Source organism: Aethalodelphis obliquidens, unplaced genomic scaffold (assembly GCF_003676395.1).
Source record: "Aethalodelphis obliquidens isolate GAN/ISIS:26980383/991018 unplaced genomic scaffold, ASM367639v1 scaffold21, whole genome shotgun sequence".
NCBI classification, from domain to species: Eukaryota; Metazoa; Chordata; class Mammalia; order Artiodactyla; family Delphinidae; genus Aethalodelphis; species Aethalodelphis obliquidens.
This window is the reverse complement of record NW_020837965.1, coordinates 1883245-1895971: the sequence shown is the minus strand read 5'-3', so window position 1 is coordinate 1895971 and position 12727 is coordinate 1883245. Positions and strand designations below refer to the sequence as shown.

The following is a 12727-nucleotide window of genomic DNA, read 5'->3' as shown; positions in this document are numbered from 1 at the left end:
GTTCTGGCTCTGTTTGGCAGATGAACGCTGAGCTGGCAGCAGGGTGTACAGCACAGTATACCTGCAATACGTAAGAGGAGAAATTAACCTCGAGCTGGTGCCAAGTACAGATACTATGTGTTTGTTAGACTACGGAGAAACTTTTCCTCATGAGTATATTAGAGTCTAATCAGGGCAGCAAATAAATAAAAGCACTCACACAGCCACACAGTCCTGAAGGATGACCAGGTGAGGAGTAAAATTTCAGCAGCTTAATGGACACTGTGAGACATTACTCTACTTTAAAACTGATTCCACCGCGTGGAATTCACCTGGTTGAGTACTGTTTTGAGTCTTTTAACTCCTTAAAGTGTGTTGAGGAAAATCCTAGTATGTGGAAGTGTGTTTCAAGTGTAAAACAGGTGACAACTGCTCCCACAGCAGGTTTTTAACCAGCTCAGTGTTAGGGTTCTTGTCTAGAGGCAGCCAAAGCTCAAATCCTAAAGATGGCAAGCACGTTGAGTTGTGGCTGGTTAAAGAGGAAAGTCTTAACCTAATCCACCTAAATGTTTGTGGTACCCAAGACAGGTATTAGTAAAAGAGCTGCCTAGGTGGAAGTCTGCTCTGTGATTATGAATCTAGATATTTAAATGCATTTGGCATACATTAAATTAGTGGATACTGTGTGTCAGATGCCACATTAAGAGATAGGAATATAAAGATGTATCAGTTCGGACTTCTAAGGAGGTGGTAAGGGAAAGACATGAAAATCTGTAATACAATGGAAATGACAGAGCTACAGGCAAGTAGGCAGACTCCATGTGGGATGGCAGTAGAAGGTGCACAGAGTAAGGGTCGGAACTGGGCTTGATCCAGAATGACACAAAGAATTTGCCAGATATGAATGGGGAAGGGAAAGACAATGGAAGTAGTACATATGAAAACCCAGAAATGTTAAAAAAAAAAAACAAACAAACCCAAAACTCAAAAAACTCTGCTGAATTCTTTGGTTGACATTAATTAAAAGGGCAGATAATGGGATAAAATCCCCTTAACATGGCATATCAGGCACTTGAACTTTTCCATCTCATCCTCAACCCTCCCCTACGCGCACGCCATGCTCCCACAATGGTGCACTCAGGCATGCTCTTCCATACCTCCCTGCCTTCACACAAGGCTCTGTGATGCTCACTTAGTTAAAAAACAATAATCCATCCTCTGCAAAGTCTACTCCGGTCTTCCTCCGATAGAGCTTATTTCTCGAGGTCTCAAGATGCCTTCACTGGCATGTTTTTGGTACTGTGACTATTCTTCACAACGACTATTTCTTACTCACTGGACCAACCATTTAAGGCGGGTCATCATTCTGGTCTTTGTCCACTCAAAGCCTGGCAATGTCACAGTCATGCAGTGTTTGCTGAATGAACAAATGCATGAAGAAATGAACACTCCTCTCTCTGGAGTAGTCCTATGTTCCACCTGAAGAAGGGAAACTAGAACAAATAACCCTTTGAGAAGTTAGAGGAATCAAATGGAAAATTCATCAGGCTGAGAATTAGAAGTAGGTTCTCAACCTTGCTTTACCACCAGGTAGGCATGAGAATTTGCACAATCCACTTACTTCTCTAGGTCTCAATTTTTCATACCTGTAAAACAGGGTATGGATAGATGATGTGGACAGGTTTACAGTAATTCTCATTTACAGAGGCAGGCCCTGTAAGAATGCTTTCCTATGTCATTTAATTTTCATTTGCTCCTTAGGACATCCCTAGGGATTAGGCTTTTTTTTTTTTTTTTTTTTTTTTTTGCGGTACGCGGGCCTCTCACTGTTGTGGCCTCTCCCGTTGCGGAGCACAGGCTCCGGACGCGCAGGCTCAGCGGCCATGGCTCACGGGCCCAGCCGTTCCGCGGCATGTGGGATCTTCCCGGACCCGGGCACGAACCCGTGTCCCCTGCATCGGCAGGCGGACTCTCAACCACTGCGCCACCAGGGAAGCCCCGAATTAGGCATTTTATCCTCATTTAGGCATAAGTACAGTAGGTTCAAAGAACTTGCCCTAAGCAACATAGCTAGTAAGTGGCTAAAAAGGGGAGGGATCCAAATTGGTCTGCCTGTATAGAATACCTGCTCTCAAACACTAGGTCACAACATTTAAATGTGAGAGTGTAGATATTTTAAAGTAAAAGAATTTGGACCTCCTGAAGCCATATGATAGAACAACAACAACAAAAAAATGGCAGTGCTTTTTTTATCTACTTTTCTCTGAGAAGGAGATGCCTTAAGGTGATAGGGACAGGGTGAGAGGTACATGGAAATGCACCAAACAGAGTCTTAAAAGGGGGAACATCCTTTCTGGATGAAAGGTCTGAGCCTAGAGAAAGAAAGAAAATGCAGGATGAGATAAATGGAAAGGGAGGATTAAAGGGATATAGCCTGGCAGAAAAGCAAGGGAAGGGAGAGGAAAACAGGAAGGGGTGCTGAGCCAAGCTGAGGATGAAGATGGGGAGCTGGACAGGGGGAGGATGATGACAGGGCCCAGTGCTGTTGATGGGCAGAGCGATGGGAAGCGGATGGCCACACTGAGGAGAGAAGGATCCACCAGCAAGGCAATTCCAGCCAAAACTGGGAAATGGGATGGGATGCGTTTGGTTCTTTAAGAACTGAGGGGGTTAAAAGAGAGAGCTCAGCCTGAACCTGAGAGGAGGAAAAGGGGGAGACTAGTAAGAAAAACAATGACCCCACAGGTCTGAAAAGAAGAACCTGCAGACTGAAAGAGAGGTGATGACAGAGAGTGCCTGGAATGGACCATTTAATGCTTTAAACCTGTGCCAAGCTGAGTAATGGGGGATTGAGCTTGTGATTTACCTGAACTCTGGGAGAGATTAGTCTCTGTATCATCAGCAGCATAAACAAACATTACTATTTTATAGTGATAATAAGTATTATTAATACTGAAAAGACCTAGTCGTGTGTAGTACTTTGTAGTTTACAAAGCATGTTCATGTAGATGATCTCATTGAACTCCCATGACAATCCGAGCACGCTTGCTTCCCACCTGGCAAAATTAGGCTTAAGTTCAGTCAAATGATTTACCTCCAGTCAGGAAGTTCCAGGTGGACCTGGGATTGGCACCTAGGTCTTCCTGTTCCCGCTCCAGGGTTCTTTGGGTAGGAATAAAACATAGCCTGTGCCTTTAACAGACTTACAGTTCAGGAGATCAAGAACAAAGGCATAGAAGATGATTACTCAGGGGAGTATATACTATACTCAAAAAAGAGTGGAGTTCAGAGGAAGGAGCAAATTTGGGGGCCGCTGGAAAAGGTCTGAGCTAACTGTAGACTGGATAGGAGAAAGGGACTATTTAAGCAAAGAAGCAAGGAAGCGGAGAACGCTCGGAGTGTGGGCTTTAGAGGGGTGCTTTACCTACCCAGTCCTTCCCCCCACCAGCTTAGCAGCTGCAAGTGCAATCATTTAACAAATACTTATGGTTGACATTGCCCTAAATGCTGAGGATCCAGTGGTGCACAAGATCTACATTCAAGAAATTTACTCCAAGTCTGAAAGTATCAGGGTTGCTTGTTGGGGGATGTCAACTGTTCTTTTGGAAAAGGGTGATGTTCTATTCTCAGAATGATGCTCTAATTCATCAGAGAAATGTAGGAGCTCCAGTTTTTCAAAACTTACTATTTTCTCAAATAGAAGAGGACTCTGTTTGCCTCTCCTTTGGCAGGTGATCAGAAAAGATCAGAGCTGAGAAGGGAAAAGGGAGCATTAAAAGTGGCTATTTCACAGCAGAGTCAAAGAAAAAAAGAAAAAGCGGGTTGTGTTTAGCACCTTACTCCACAATTTTATATTTACCCTCCCAACAACCAAGCTCCATTGTATATACTATGCACATATAGTAAAGAAAAAATGTGATATGGGAACACAGTGAGAGAGTCTGTGAAGTGCTGAAACAGCATACCTGGCAGCTGCTAAAACAAAACTTCAAAGATTTGGCTTCTTTGAAAAGCCATCAGGCAGGACCCCACCCACTCCCCCTGCTAGCCCACAGCTTCCCTGGGAGCTGGTACATGTAACCACTTCCGCATGTTTGGCTCTGTTCCCCAGGGCTATAGCAGCTCTATAAGCCAAGTCAGAACTGCCAGCCAAGCAGGTGGGGGGCTGGCGGCTAGGTAAGTGTAGGGAAGCAAGACCTCTCCCCCGTATCTAGTCATGAGCATATCTCAGAAAATAAAATGGTAACGCTAGGATCTGCTTTAAAAGTCCCTTCCTCTCAGCCAGCCCAGCTCTGATTGGTTAGACACTAGTAATTCAGAAGCTCTGAGCTGTTGAGATTCCCAAGGCATTAAAATATGCCCCTCCCAGTACCACAAATTAGTTTAAGAACAGCATCTGTGGTAAATCTCTAGATCTAAACAAAAGAGGCTTGACAGCTACAAAAGAGCCTAAGAGGATAATCAAGAATATGCCTTACTTTGTACTTTTTTTTTTTTTTTTTCCACTGACCAAGTTTGGGTCTCTACACATCTTTGAATCTTCTGGGACAACCTTTTTGTCCTGTACTGTCCAATATGGGAGCCACGAGCCACATGTGGCTTTTGAGTATTCGAAATGTGGCTAGTATGACTGAGGAATTGAACTTTTCATTTTATTTAATTTTAATTGATTTAAAAATTTAAAATCCACACGTGGCTTGTGGCTACCATGTTGGACGGCACTGATCTAGCCACTTATTCACCAAACATTTACTGAGCACTTTGTAGAAGAAAGTGTAAGGACATAATGATGTGTAAGACTCAGTCTCTGACCCTCAAAAGCTTACAATCTAATACAGGAGGTAAGACAAGTATACAAACAACAATAATACAAAGAGGAGTGGTATGTGTCATAGCAGAGGTAAACAGATATTAGAACTTGGAGCAGGGAGATGGTGGCCTGACATTATGCATTCCCCATACTAGCCACCCAGGTAGGGGATGCCAGTATAGTCGTCCCTTGGTATGTGCAAGGGATTGGTTCCAGGACCCCCGTGGATACCAAAATCCAAGGATGCTCAAGTCCCTTATATAAAATGGCACAGTATCTGCATATAACCTACACACATCCTCCCATATACTTTAAATCATCTCTAGATTACTTCTAATACCTAATATAATGTAAATGCTATGTAAACAGTTGCTGGACTATAGCAAATTCAAGTTTTGCTTTTTGGAACTTCCTGACATTTTTTTTTCTAAATATTTTGATCCGTGGATGCAGACCTGTGGATACCTAGGGCCGACTATAAGTCTATCAAATAAAGGACAGTGAGGAGAGAGGAACTACTGTAGAGAACACCAAAAATCTGAAATATCACACATATTCAGTACACACCATGACTTATTGGTCAACCAATGTTAAAAGGCTGGAGTAAAGAGATAGTCATCCTATACTGACTGGGCTGTTTAAGCACCTTCTAGGAGTGGCTCTCAAGACTCCTGAGGGTTAGGTGGGGTGGGGAGAAGGAGGGTAAAAAGAACGGTCTCTGCCTTTTCCTCTTCCTCCACACCCTGCCTCTTCCAACAGCATGCCCCCGCCCCCCAAAATGCAAAGGGTCTTTTGCTTGTAGGGCACTTTCAATCTTGGATAACTAGAAAGAACTGAATAGGGTTCAAAGGAGAAGCAATAAGGACCTGATGACTTGGGAAGGCAGCTGTGTGAGCTCCACCTAGAGGGGTGGGATAGGGAGGGTGGGAGGGAGACGCAAGAGGGAGGAGATATGGGGATAAACGTATGTGTATAGCTGATTCACTGTGTGATACAGCAGAAACTAACACACCATTGTAAAGCAATTATACTCCAATCAAGATGTTAAAAAATAAAAAAGGAAAAAAAAAACTTCAGTGGAGACGAAACAGGGCTTTTTTCTCTAGTTTTCAGATCACTAGGATAGGAAGAGCCACAAAAATTCATTCTCTAGGAATTAAAACTGTGCATTTAGCCAGAGCCTCCTCTGAGTTACATCTTTTAGGAACATGAGTCCAGGGGATGAAGAACAGAAGGAAGAGAAAGCCTAATGACATCTGCTTGGGATGTCATCAGGGAAGGTTGCAGAAAGGCTGAGCTGAGCTGAGCCCTGTAGGAGAAAAGGGTTTGAACATGTAAACATACAGGTGAGGAGCAGGGGGTCTGTTCATTCCCTCATTCTTTTACTTAATATTTGTTCTTTATGTTTAAGTGTCTGCTGTTTACCAAGGCACTGGGATACAACAGTGAATAAGACAACTTACACTTTCATGAAGTAATTACAGTAAATTAATAGGATAAGTGCTACAGAATGGTATAAGGATGTAGTGATGGGAAAATGTACTATTGTTGATCCATAGAGTTTGGCTGGAACTAAATGTGTGAAGAATAAAACTGGAAAGGTAGATTGGGGCCAAATACAGATATTCACCTGGAAAATCAGGCCAAGTTATTTTTTGTTTTTGTGGTACATTAGAAGGTCTTTTTATTTCTTCCTTAAAAATTTTGTTTTAATTATCAAAATTAACAAAATATCAACAAAGAAAATCTTTAGAATAAATAAGACAAATGAGAAAGACTTAGCCATGAAAGGTAGAATTGTACCATATTCCCAAGATGTATTCTCCAATTTATCTTTATCAGCAATAAAGTCGGTATTTTGCTATCTTTGATATTTTTCTATAATTTCTCATTTAGTTGTGGAGGCAAGACCTGGAGACAAGTAGAAAGTATGATTAATGATGCTTCATAAGCCTCCAACATCAATTTCTAGACCTTTTAGTTGTATGAACTGAAAAATCGCCTTTACAGTTAGGATCCAGCATGATTTCAGCTTCTATCACTTAAAACTCAAAAGTGTTTTGGGACTTCCCTGGTGGCACAGTGGCTAAGAATCCGCCTGCCAATGCAGGGGAAACGGGTTCAAGCCCTGGTCGGGGAAGATCCCACATGCCGCGGAGCAACTAAGCTCGTGCGCCACAACTACTGAAGCCCGCGCGCCTCAACTACTGAAGCCCGCGTGCCTAGAGCCCGCGCTCTGCAACAAGAGAAGCCACTGCAACGAGAAGCCCGTGCATCGCAACGAAGAGGAGCCCCCGCTCGCCACAGCTAGAGAAAAGCCCGCACACAGCAACGAAGACCCAACGCAGCCAAAAATAAAATATAAATAAATAAATTTACAAAAAACCCCCCCAAAACTCAAAGTGTTTTGACTAATACATTTTATCAGCTGGACTGGTTCCCATTCACTCTCCCTTGAAAATGCCTTAAACACCTTGTACATTAGCTCTCTTTTTCTTCCTCTCCTTTTCTGCAGGAGTCTGCAGCCTATATACAATCTAGGATGTATTTAAACTCTACCTTAAACCCTTCCTCTGCAGAGCCTTAGATTTCCACCCTTCTTTAGTACCTTTGCTGAACTGCGAGCTCCACAGAGTCCATATGCCCCCCCTTTAATCACTCGCTCTATATTTCACACGCCAAAAATAAGCAAACTTCCAGGGCAGTATTCTCTAGACCGCCCTGCTGAGTGTCAGCTCTAACTTACAGGACTGTGGAGCACATTTCTTGATCCTCTCCTAGATCCTCGCAAAGCACGGAGCACAAAGTAAGTGTGCAGTTACCTCTTGATTGATTAATTTTAGCCTCTCTGCCTACCCAAGCCCCAGCTGCCCTTCCAGAGTCAGCTCACACACCTTTCTTTTCCGTGAAGGTTTTGCCACTTTCTCCAGTCAGAGTGATCAATTTCTCCTCTGAACTTGTACCACTTAACAGCATAATCCTCTTCGTCAACAATTAAGTGCATATGCCTTACAATACTTGCATTAGTAACTTAAGTGACTATCAACTTTCCTCCAGACAGAGTGAGACCCTGTCTATTACCTCCTTCAGAGTGAGCCCCAAGCCTTGCATTTAGGAGATATTCAGTAACATGCTAACTTTTTTAGGATAACATTGTTTTAACAACTACCAGATGAAGCCATTTTCCAGCTGGAACATTACTTATTACCAGTTTCACCTTTCTTCTTTTTCAAGTATTTCAATATACTAAATATTTGGTGAAGAAGGTAAAAAAACTCGTAGGGTCTTGTATTTCAAATGTCAGTGTTGGGTTCAAGCAGCTAGCAAGATATTTGAGAATACAATATAGACAGATTTTTTCATCTGCTCAGTTTTGCTTGGTGCAACCCAGTTTCACAAGAACATAATTTGATTTCCTGTAGCCTTTAGGTACAACCTATTTATTACCCACCCCCCTTATGGTTTCCTTACCTGTGGTGCCAGAGAGCCTAATTTTCTCATCTTAAGCCTTCTAGGTTATAGTCACATTACTGAGATGCACCCATATTTCATTTTCATTACAGAAAGATAGTAAAACTTCTTTTAAAAAATCAGGCAAAACGTGGCATTGATTATTGACTTTGAAGCCAAATTAATACAAGTCTTAGCCTGATAATTCATGAAAGCCAAAAAACACCCCTTTATTGCCTCTGAAGCATAAGAATGGTCCAATTAGGACAAGAGTTCTACTGTTACTTGTTACTAACACGTGGGCCTGCCACATGATATGACATTTTGAATTCCTAAGCTCTCATATATTGCCTCTCTCACTCTAGCCCTACTCGCATTTCCCAAAGAACGCTTGGCTCCATGTTAAAATGTTACCTTTTAAGTTTAGCTTCTCTTATTTTTCCTTAGGAGCATTTTAATAGTTTATAATCAAAATTTTAATATATAGATCCTTACTTCACTATAAAAACAAATAATGTACACCTGAGCATTGTGATTAGGTATAACTGCTTTTGTCACCGTGATACGATATGACAGTGCACGTAAGTGATGGCCAGTTGTATCTGAACTCAGTGGTGTAGCAATACCGTATCCTAAGCAAGTCTAATTTTTTATGTTTTTCTCTTTTCTGAAAAGGGAACTAAGAGTTATCAGGAAACTACACCAAAACCAGAACTTACACCAAAATTTTGCTCCTCAAAAGGGCTGCAGGGACGAGAGAACCTGTACTCCTTTTCAGACTGTATGAGTCTATTGTTTTCTTTTATTAAAATATAGATACAGGAAGATTTTTTTCCTTTTAGCCTCTTAAATCCTAGGACTTAAAAAAAAAAAAAAGCATTGATATTTTAGCTGTACTCGGTCAGTAATATATGCTGAGAGTCTTTCAGCAGAAAGATGGGCAGGAGGGCAGGATGAGGTCTTTAGCTAAAGGTTCAGTGAAGCCGGCTGGTTGTCCTAAATTTGTTGAGTCAACATTAAGTAAGCTTTAAAAATGGATCATCAGTGTTCCTCTACAAGAGTCAGAAAGAAAGATATAGTGTTTCTTCACCACTGTGGTTCTTTCCAAACTCTTTTAGGGCTGGTAAACAGCTATGTTGGAAAGATAGAAGATGACAGAAAAACCATGTGAGAATTAAACTGAATTATGAATTAAGTAACTGTGATAAAATTTCCTAATTCTAGAAAAGGAGTCTCACTCAGCTTGTACATGGATTTTTGTCATTCAGTCCTCTTAGAACCAAAATAATCATCAATTGTGGATGGATATCAAATTACAAAGTGAACAGCTAAATAAGACAGAGTCTTGCCTCTAACAATGACTCTGTGTGTATGTGTCCGAGTGTGCATGTGTGTGTGTTAATCCTGAGGAAATGTATATAAGGTAGTTTATCTTTAATGCTTTGAGAGGGAGGGGAGAAGGCAAACGAAACTGGAAAAATGCTACACTGGCAAACCACAAAGCAAGCTGCATTTTATTCTGGCTTGCAGATAAGAAAAGATCCCCGTCTTCCACTCCTGATACTAGGCCCAAACATTCCCTAACTTACTTTGCCTAGGCCTTGGTATGATGTCCAGCCAGCGATCTCTGACACATTTCCAAAGTTTACCAACATTCCTTCAATAGGCAGAAGTCCAGTGATTCTGGCCTTGGTACAAACACCTACAGCACTCAGCTCTCTTGGTGAAGGAGGAACTGTAGAATCTGTCACAGAGCTTGAACTGACACAGAGCATAACCCTTGAGAGGTTATGTGTCTGGCTGAGTGAGAAAAGAAGCAGAGGAATTTCAGATAGAAGTTCAGGCCTTTATCACCCGTGTGCCAGAGAAGCGTTTTTCTCAAGGGGAAGGAGTGGTTAAGAGCTAAGACTCAGGAGGAAGGAGGTCAGGTAAACTTTGTTTTATGGGAAGGAAGGAGGATGAGAGAAATAGCCCTTCTACATAACTCTGAACAAGAAAGAGTTTCTTTTTGTTTTTAGGCCCCCCAAAAGTGGTTTCTTTTTGTGATTGTGCTCTTTGGCTAGAGAGTGTTGTTTATATAACAGGATAAAGTACAAAATTATAAGCTCCAAACTCCTCCAGAGGAAAGCTCTCCCAAAGCTCGACCCCCAGGATGGATGGAAAATATGAGTGTTTACTGGCTGGAACATTGAGCCGCAATGGAAATTTCAACATTCAGAAGAAGATAGCAGAGAGGAAGGGCCTGTTAAGTAGAAAGAAGTCACCCTTCAACAAAGGGGTCAAAGAAAAGGAAGAGTCTCCTGTGGGCCCCACTCTGATGGCCCTTCCTCAGCTGGAAAGGCTACATCTCTGCGATCCAGCTCCAGGAGTGCACTGCATATGGCTGATGGCCAGTTTCCTCTAAACCAGATACTAAAACACGGAGTGTAGCAATCCCACATCCCAAGCAAGTCCAATTTTAAGTTTCTCCTTTTTTTTTTTTTTCCTGGAAAGGGAACTAAGTGGTATCAAGAACCTACACCAAAACCAGGCACTATACTGGTTACTTTCACATGCACAACTCTACTAAATCTTATAACAACTTAATGAGGTAGGTATTATTATCTGCACTTTTAAGCAGATGGGGAAATTGTGGCTCAGAGAAGCTAGGCAACTCGCACAAGGTCATACACTCAGTAAGGCAAACCCTGAAGTCCCTTCTCTTTTCACTATACCCTGCCATCTTCCTAACAGGGCTTGATGGCCTCCTTTCCTATAAAGTAAACATACTGGGCTTCCCTGGTGGCGCAGTGATTGAGAGTTCGCCTGCCGGTGCAGGGGACATGGGTTCGTGCCCCGGTCCGTGAAGATCCCACATGCCGCGCAACGGCTGGGCCCATGAGCCATGGCCGCTGAGCCTGCGTGTCTGGAGCTTGTGCTCCACAACAGGAGAGGCCACAACAGTGAGAGGCCCGCGTACCGCAAAATATAAATAAATAAATAAATAAATAAATAAAGTAAACATACTTTTAAAGAAATAGAAACATTTAAAGGACTAGTTTCAGAATAATTCCCCTAAACAGAGGAAGAAAATGGAAACAAAGCCTTAGCATTTTGGTTGCTGAATAATTTTTGCAGAACTATGGGGCTCTCTTTTAAAACCTCACACACTCCTCCTCCTATTCTCTTTTTATTGTGGTTAAAAAAAAAAGTATAACTTTAAATTTACCATCTTAACCATTTTTATGACTACAGTTCCGTAGTGTTAAGTACAGTCACACTGTTGTGCAACAGTTCTCTAGAACTTTTTCATCTTGCAAGTTTGAAACTCTATAGCCGTTAAATGCTAATTCCCCCTCCTCTATTCCCCCAGCCCTTGGCAACCACCTTTCTGCTTTCTGTTTCTACAATTTAGACGACTTTAGATACTTCATAGGAGTGGAATCATACAGTATTGGTCCTTTTGTGACTGGCTCCTTTCACTTAGCATTATGTCCTCAAGGTTCAGCCATGTTGTAGCCGGTGACAGGGTTAAATCCTTACACCCTCTTCTTGATTCTCTTTCTTCTAATTGCCTGGGTCACACAACTTAAATCTTTTTGTTATATGCTGCCCAACACTGTTTCCTAACTGTTCCATGTGTATGTGGCTCCTTCTCGTTGTTAGACGGTAACCTCTTAGTGATCCAACACCAGGTCTTCAAAGTCTTTTCGACTCTACCCAGCGCTCAGCACTACGCCGAGAGCATAGAAGATACATCCTGGACAGTAAACTCTGGGAGACTGGGGACGATTCTGTCTTATTTGTCGCTACTCCCAGCAGCTAACACAATGCCTGACACATCGAAAATGAACAGAACATGTTTTATTAAAGACAATAAACTCAATATTTCTGAGAACTGAAAATGAAAAGATGGGAAGTCAGAGTCCTGAATCTCCAGCAACATTCGCGAGAAATAATCTAGGACTTTCCCGGTGGCGCAGTGGTTAAGAATCCGCCTGCCAATGCAGGGGACACAGGTTCGAGCCCTGGCCCGGGAAGATCCCACATGCCGTGGAGCAACTAAGCCCGTGCGTCACAACTACTGAGCCTGCGCTCTAGAGCCCGTGAGCCACAACTACTGAAGCCTGCACGCCTAGAGCCCGTGCTGTGCAACAAGAGAAGCCACTGCAATGCGAAGCCCATGCACCGCAATGAAGAGTAGCCCCCGCTCACCGCATCTAGAGAAAGCCTGCGCTCGGCAATGAAGACCCAATGCAGCCAAAAATAAATACATAAATAAATAAGTATTTTTTTTTAAAAAGAAATAATCTAAAACAAGGGAGAAAAGTATTAGTTAAACTGGTATCAGAATCTCTGAAAATCTGTTTCAAAAAATTATGTAAAGAAAGGTACCAGACTATAATTTATTACTAAAGAGTAAGAGGGCAGAGGAACAAGGTGACATGAAATATCACCCAATTTTCCAAGATTTGGGCCTTCATTGTATCCCATTCCCCAGTACAGAAT

At 42.2% G+C, this 12727-nt stretch overlaps 1 protein-coding gene across 14 annotated transcripts in view; it reads right to left on the bottom strand.

Annotated features, from left to right (window-relative positions):
• The window catches only part of TTLL5 (tubulin tyrosine ligase like 5), a 307802-nt gene that overhangs the window by 132240 nt on the left and 162835 nt on the right, over positions 1 to 12727 (bottom strand). The window lies entirely within an intron of this gene.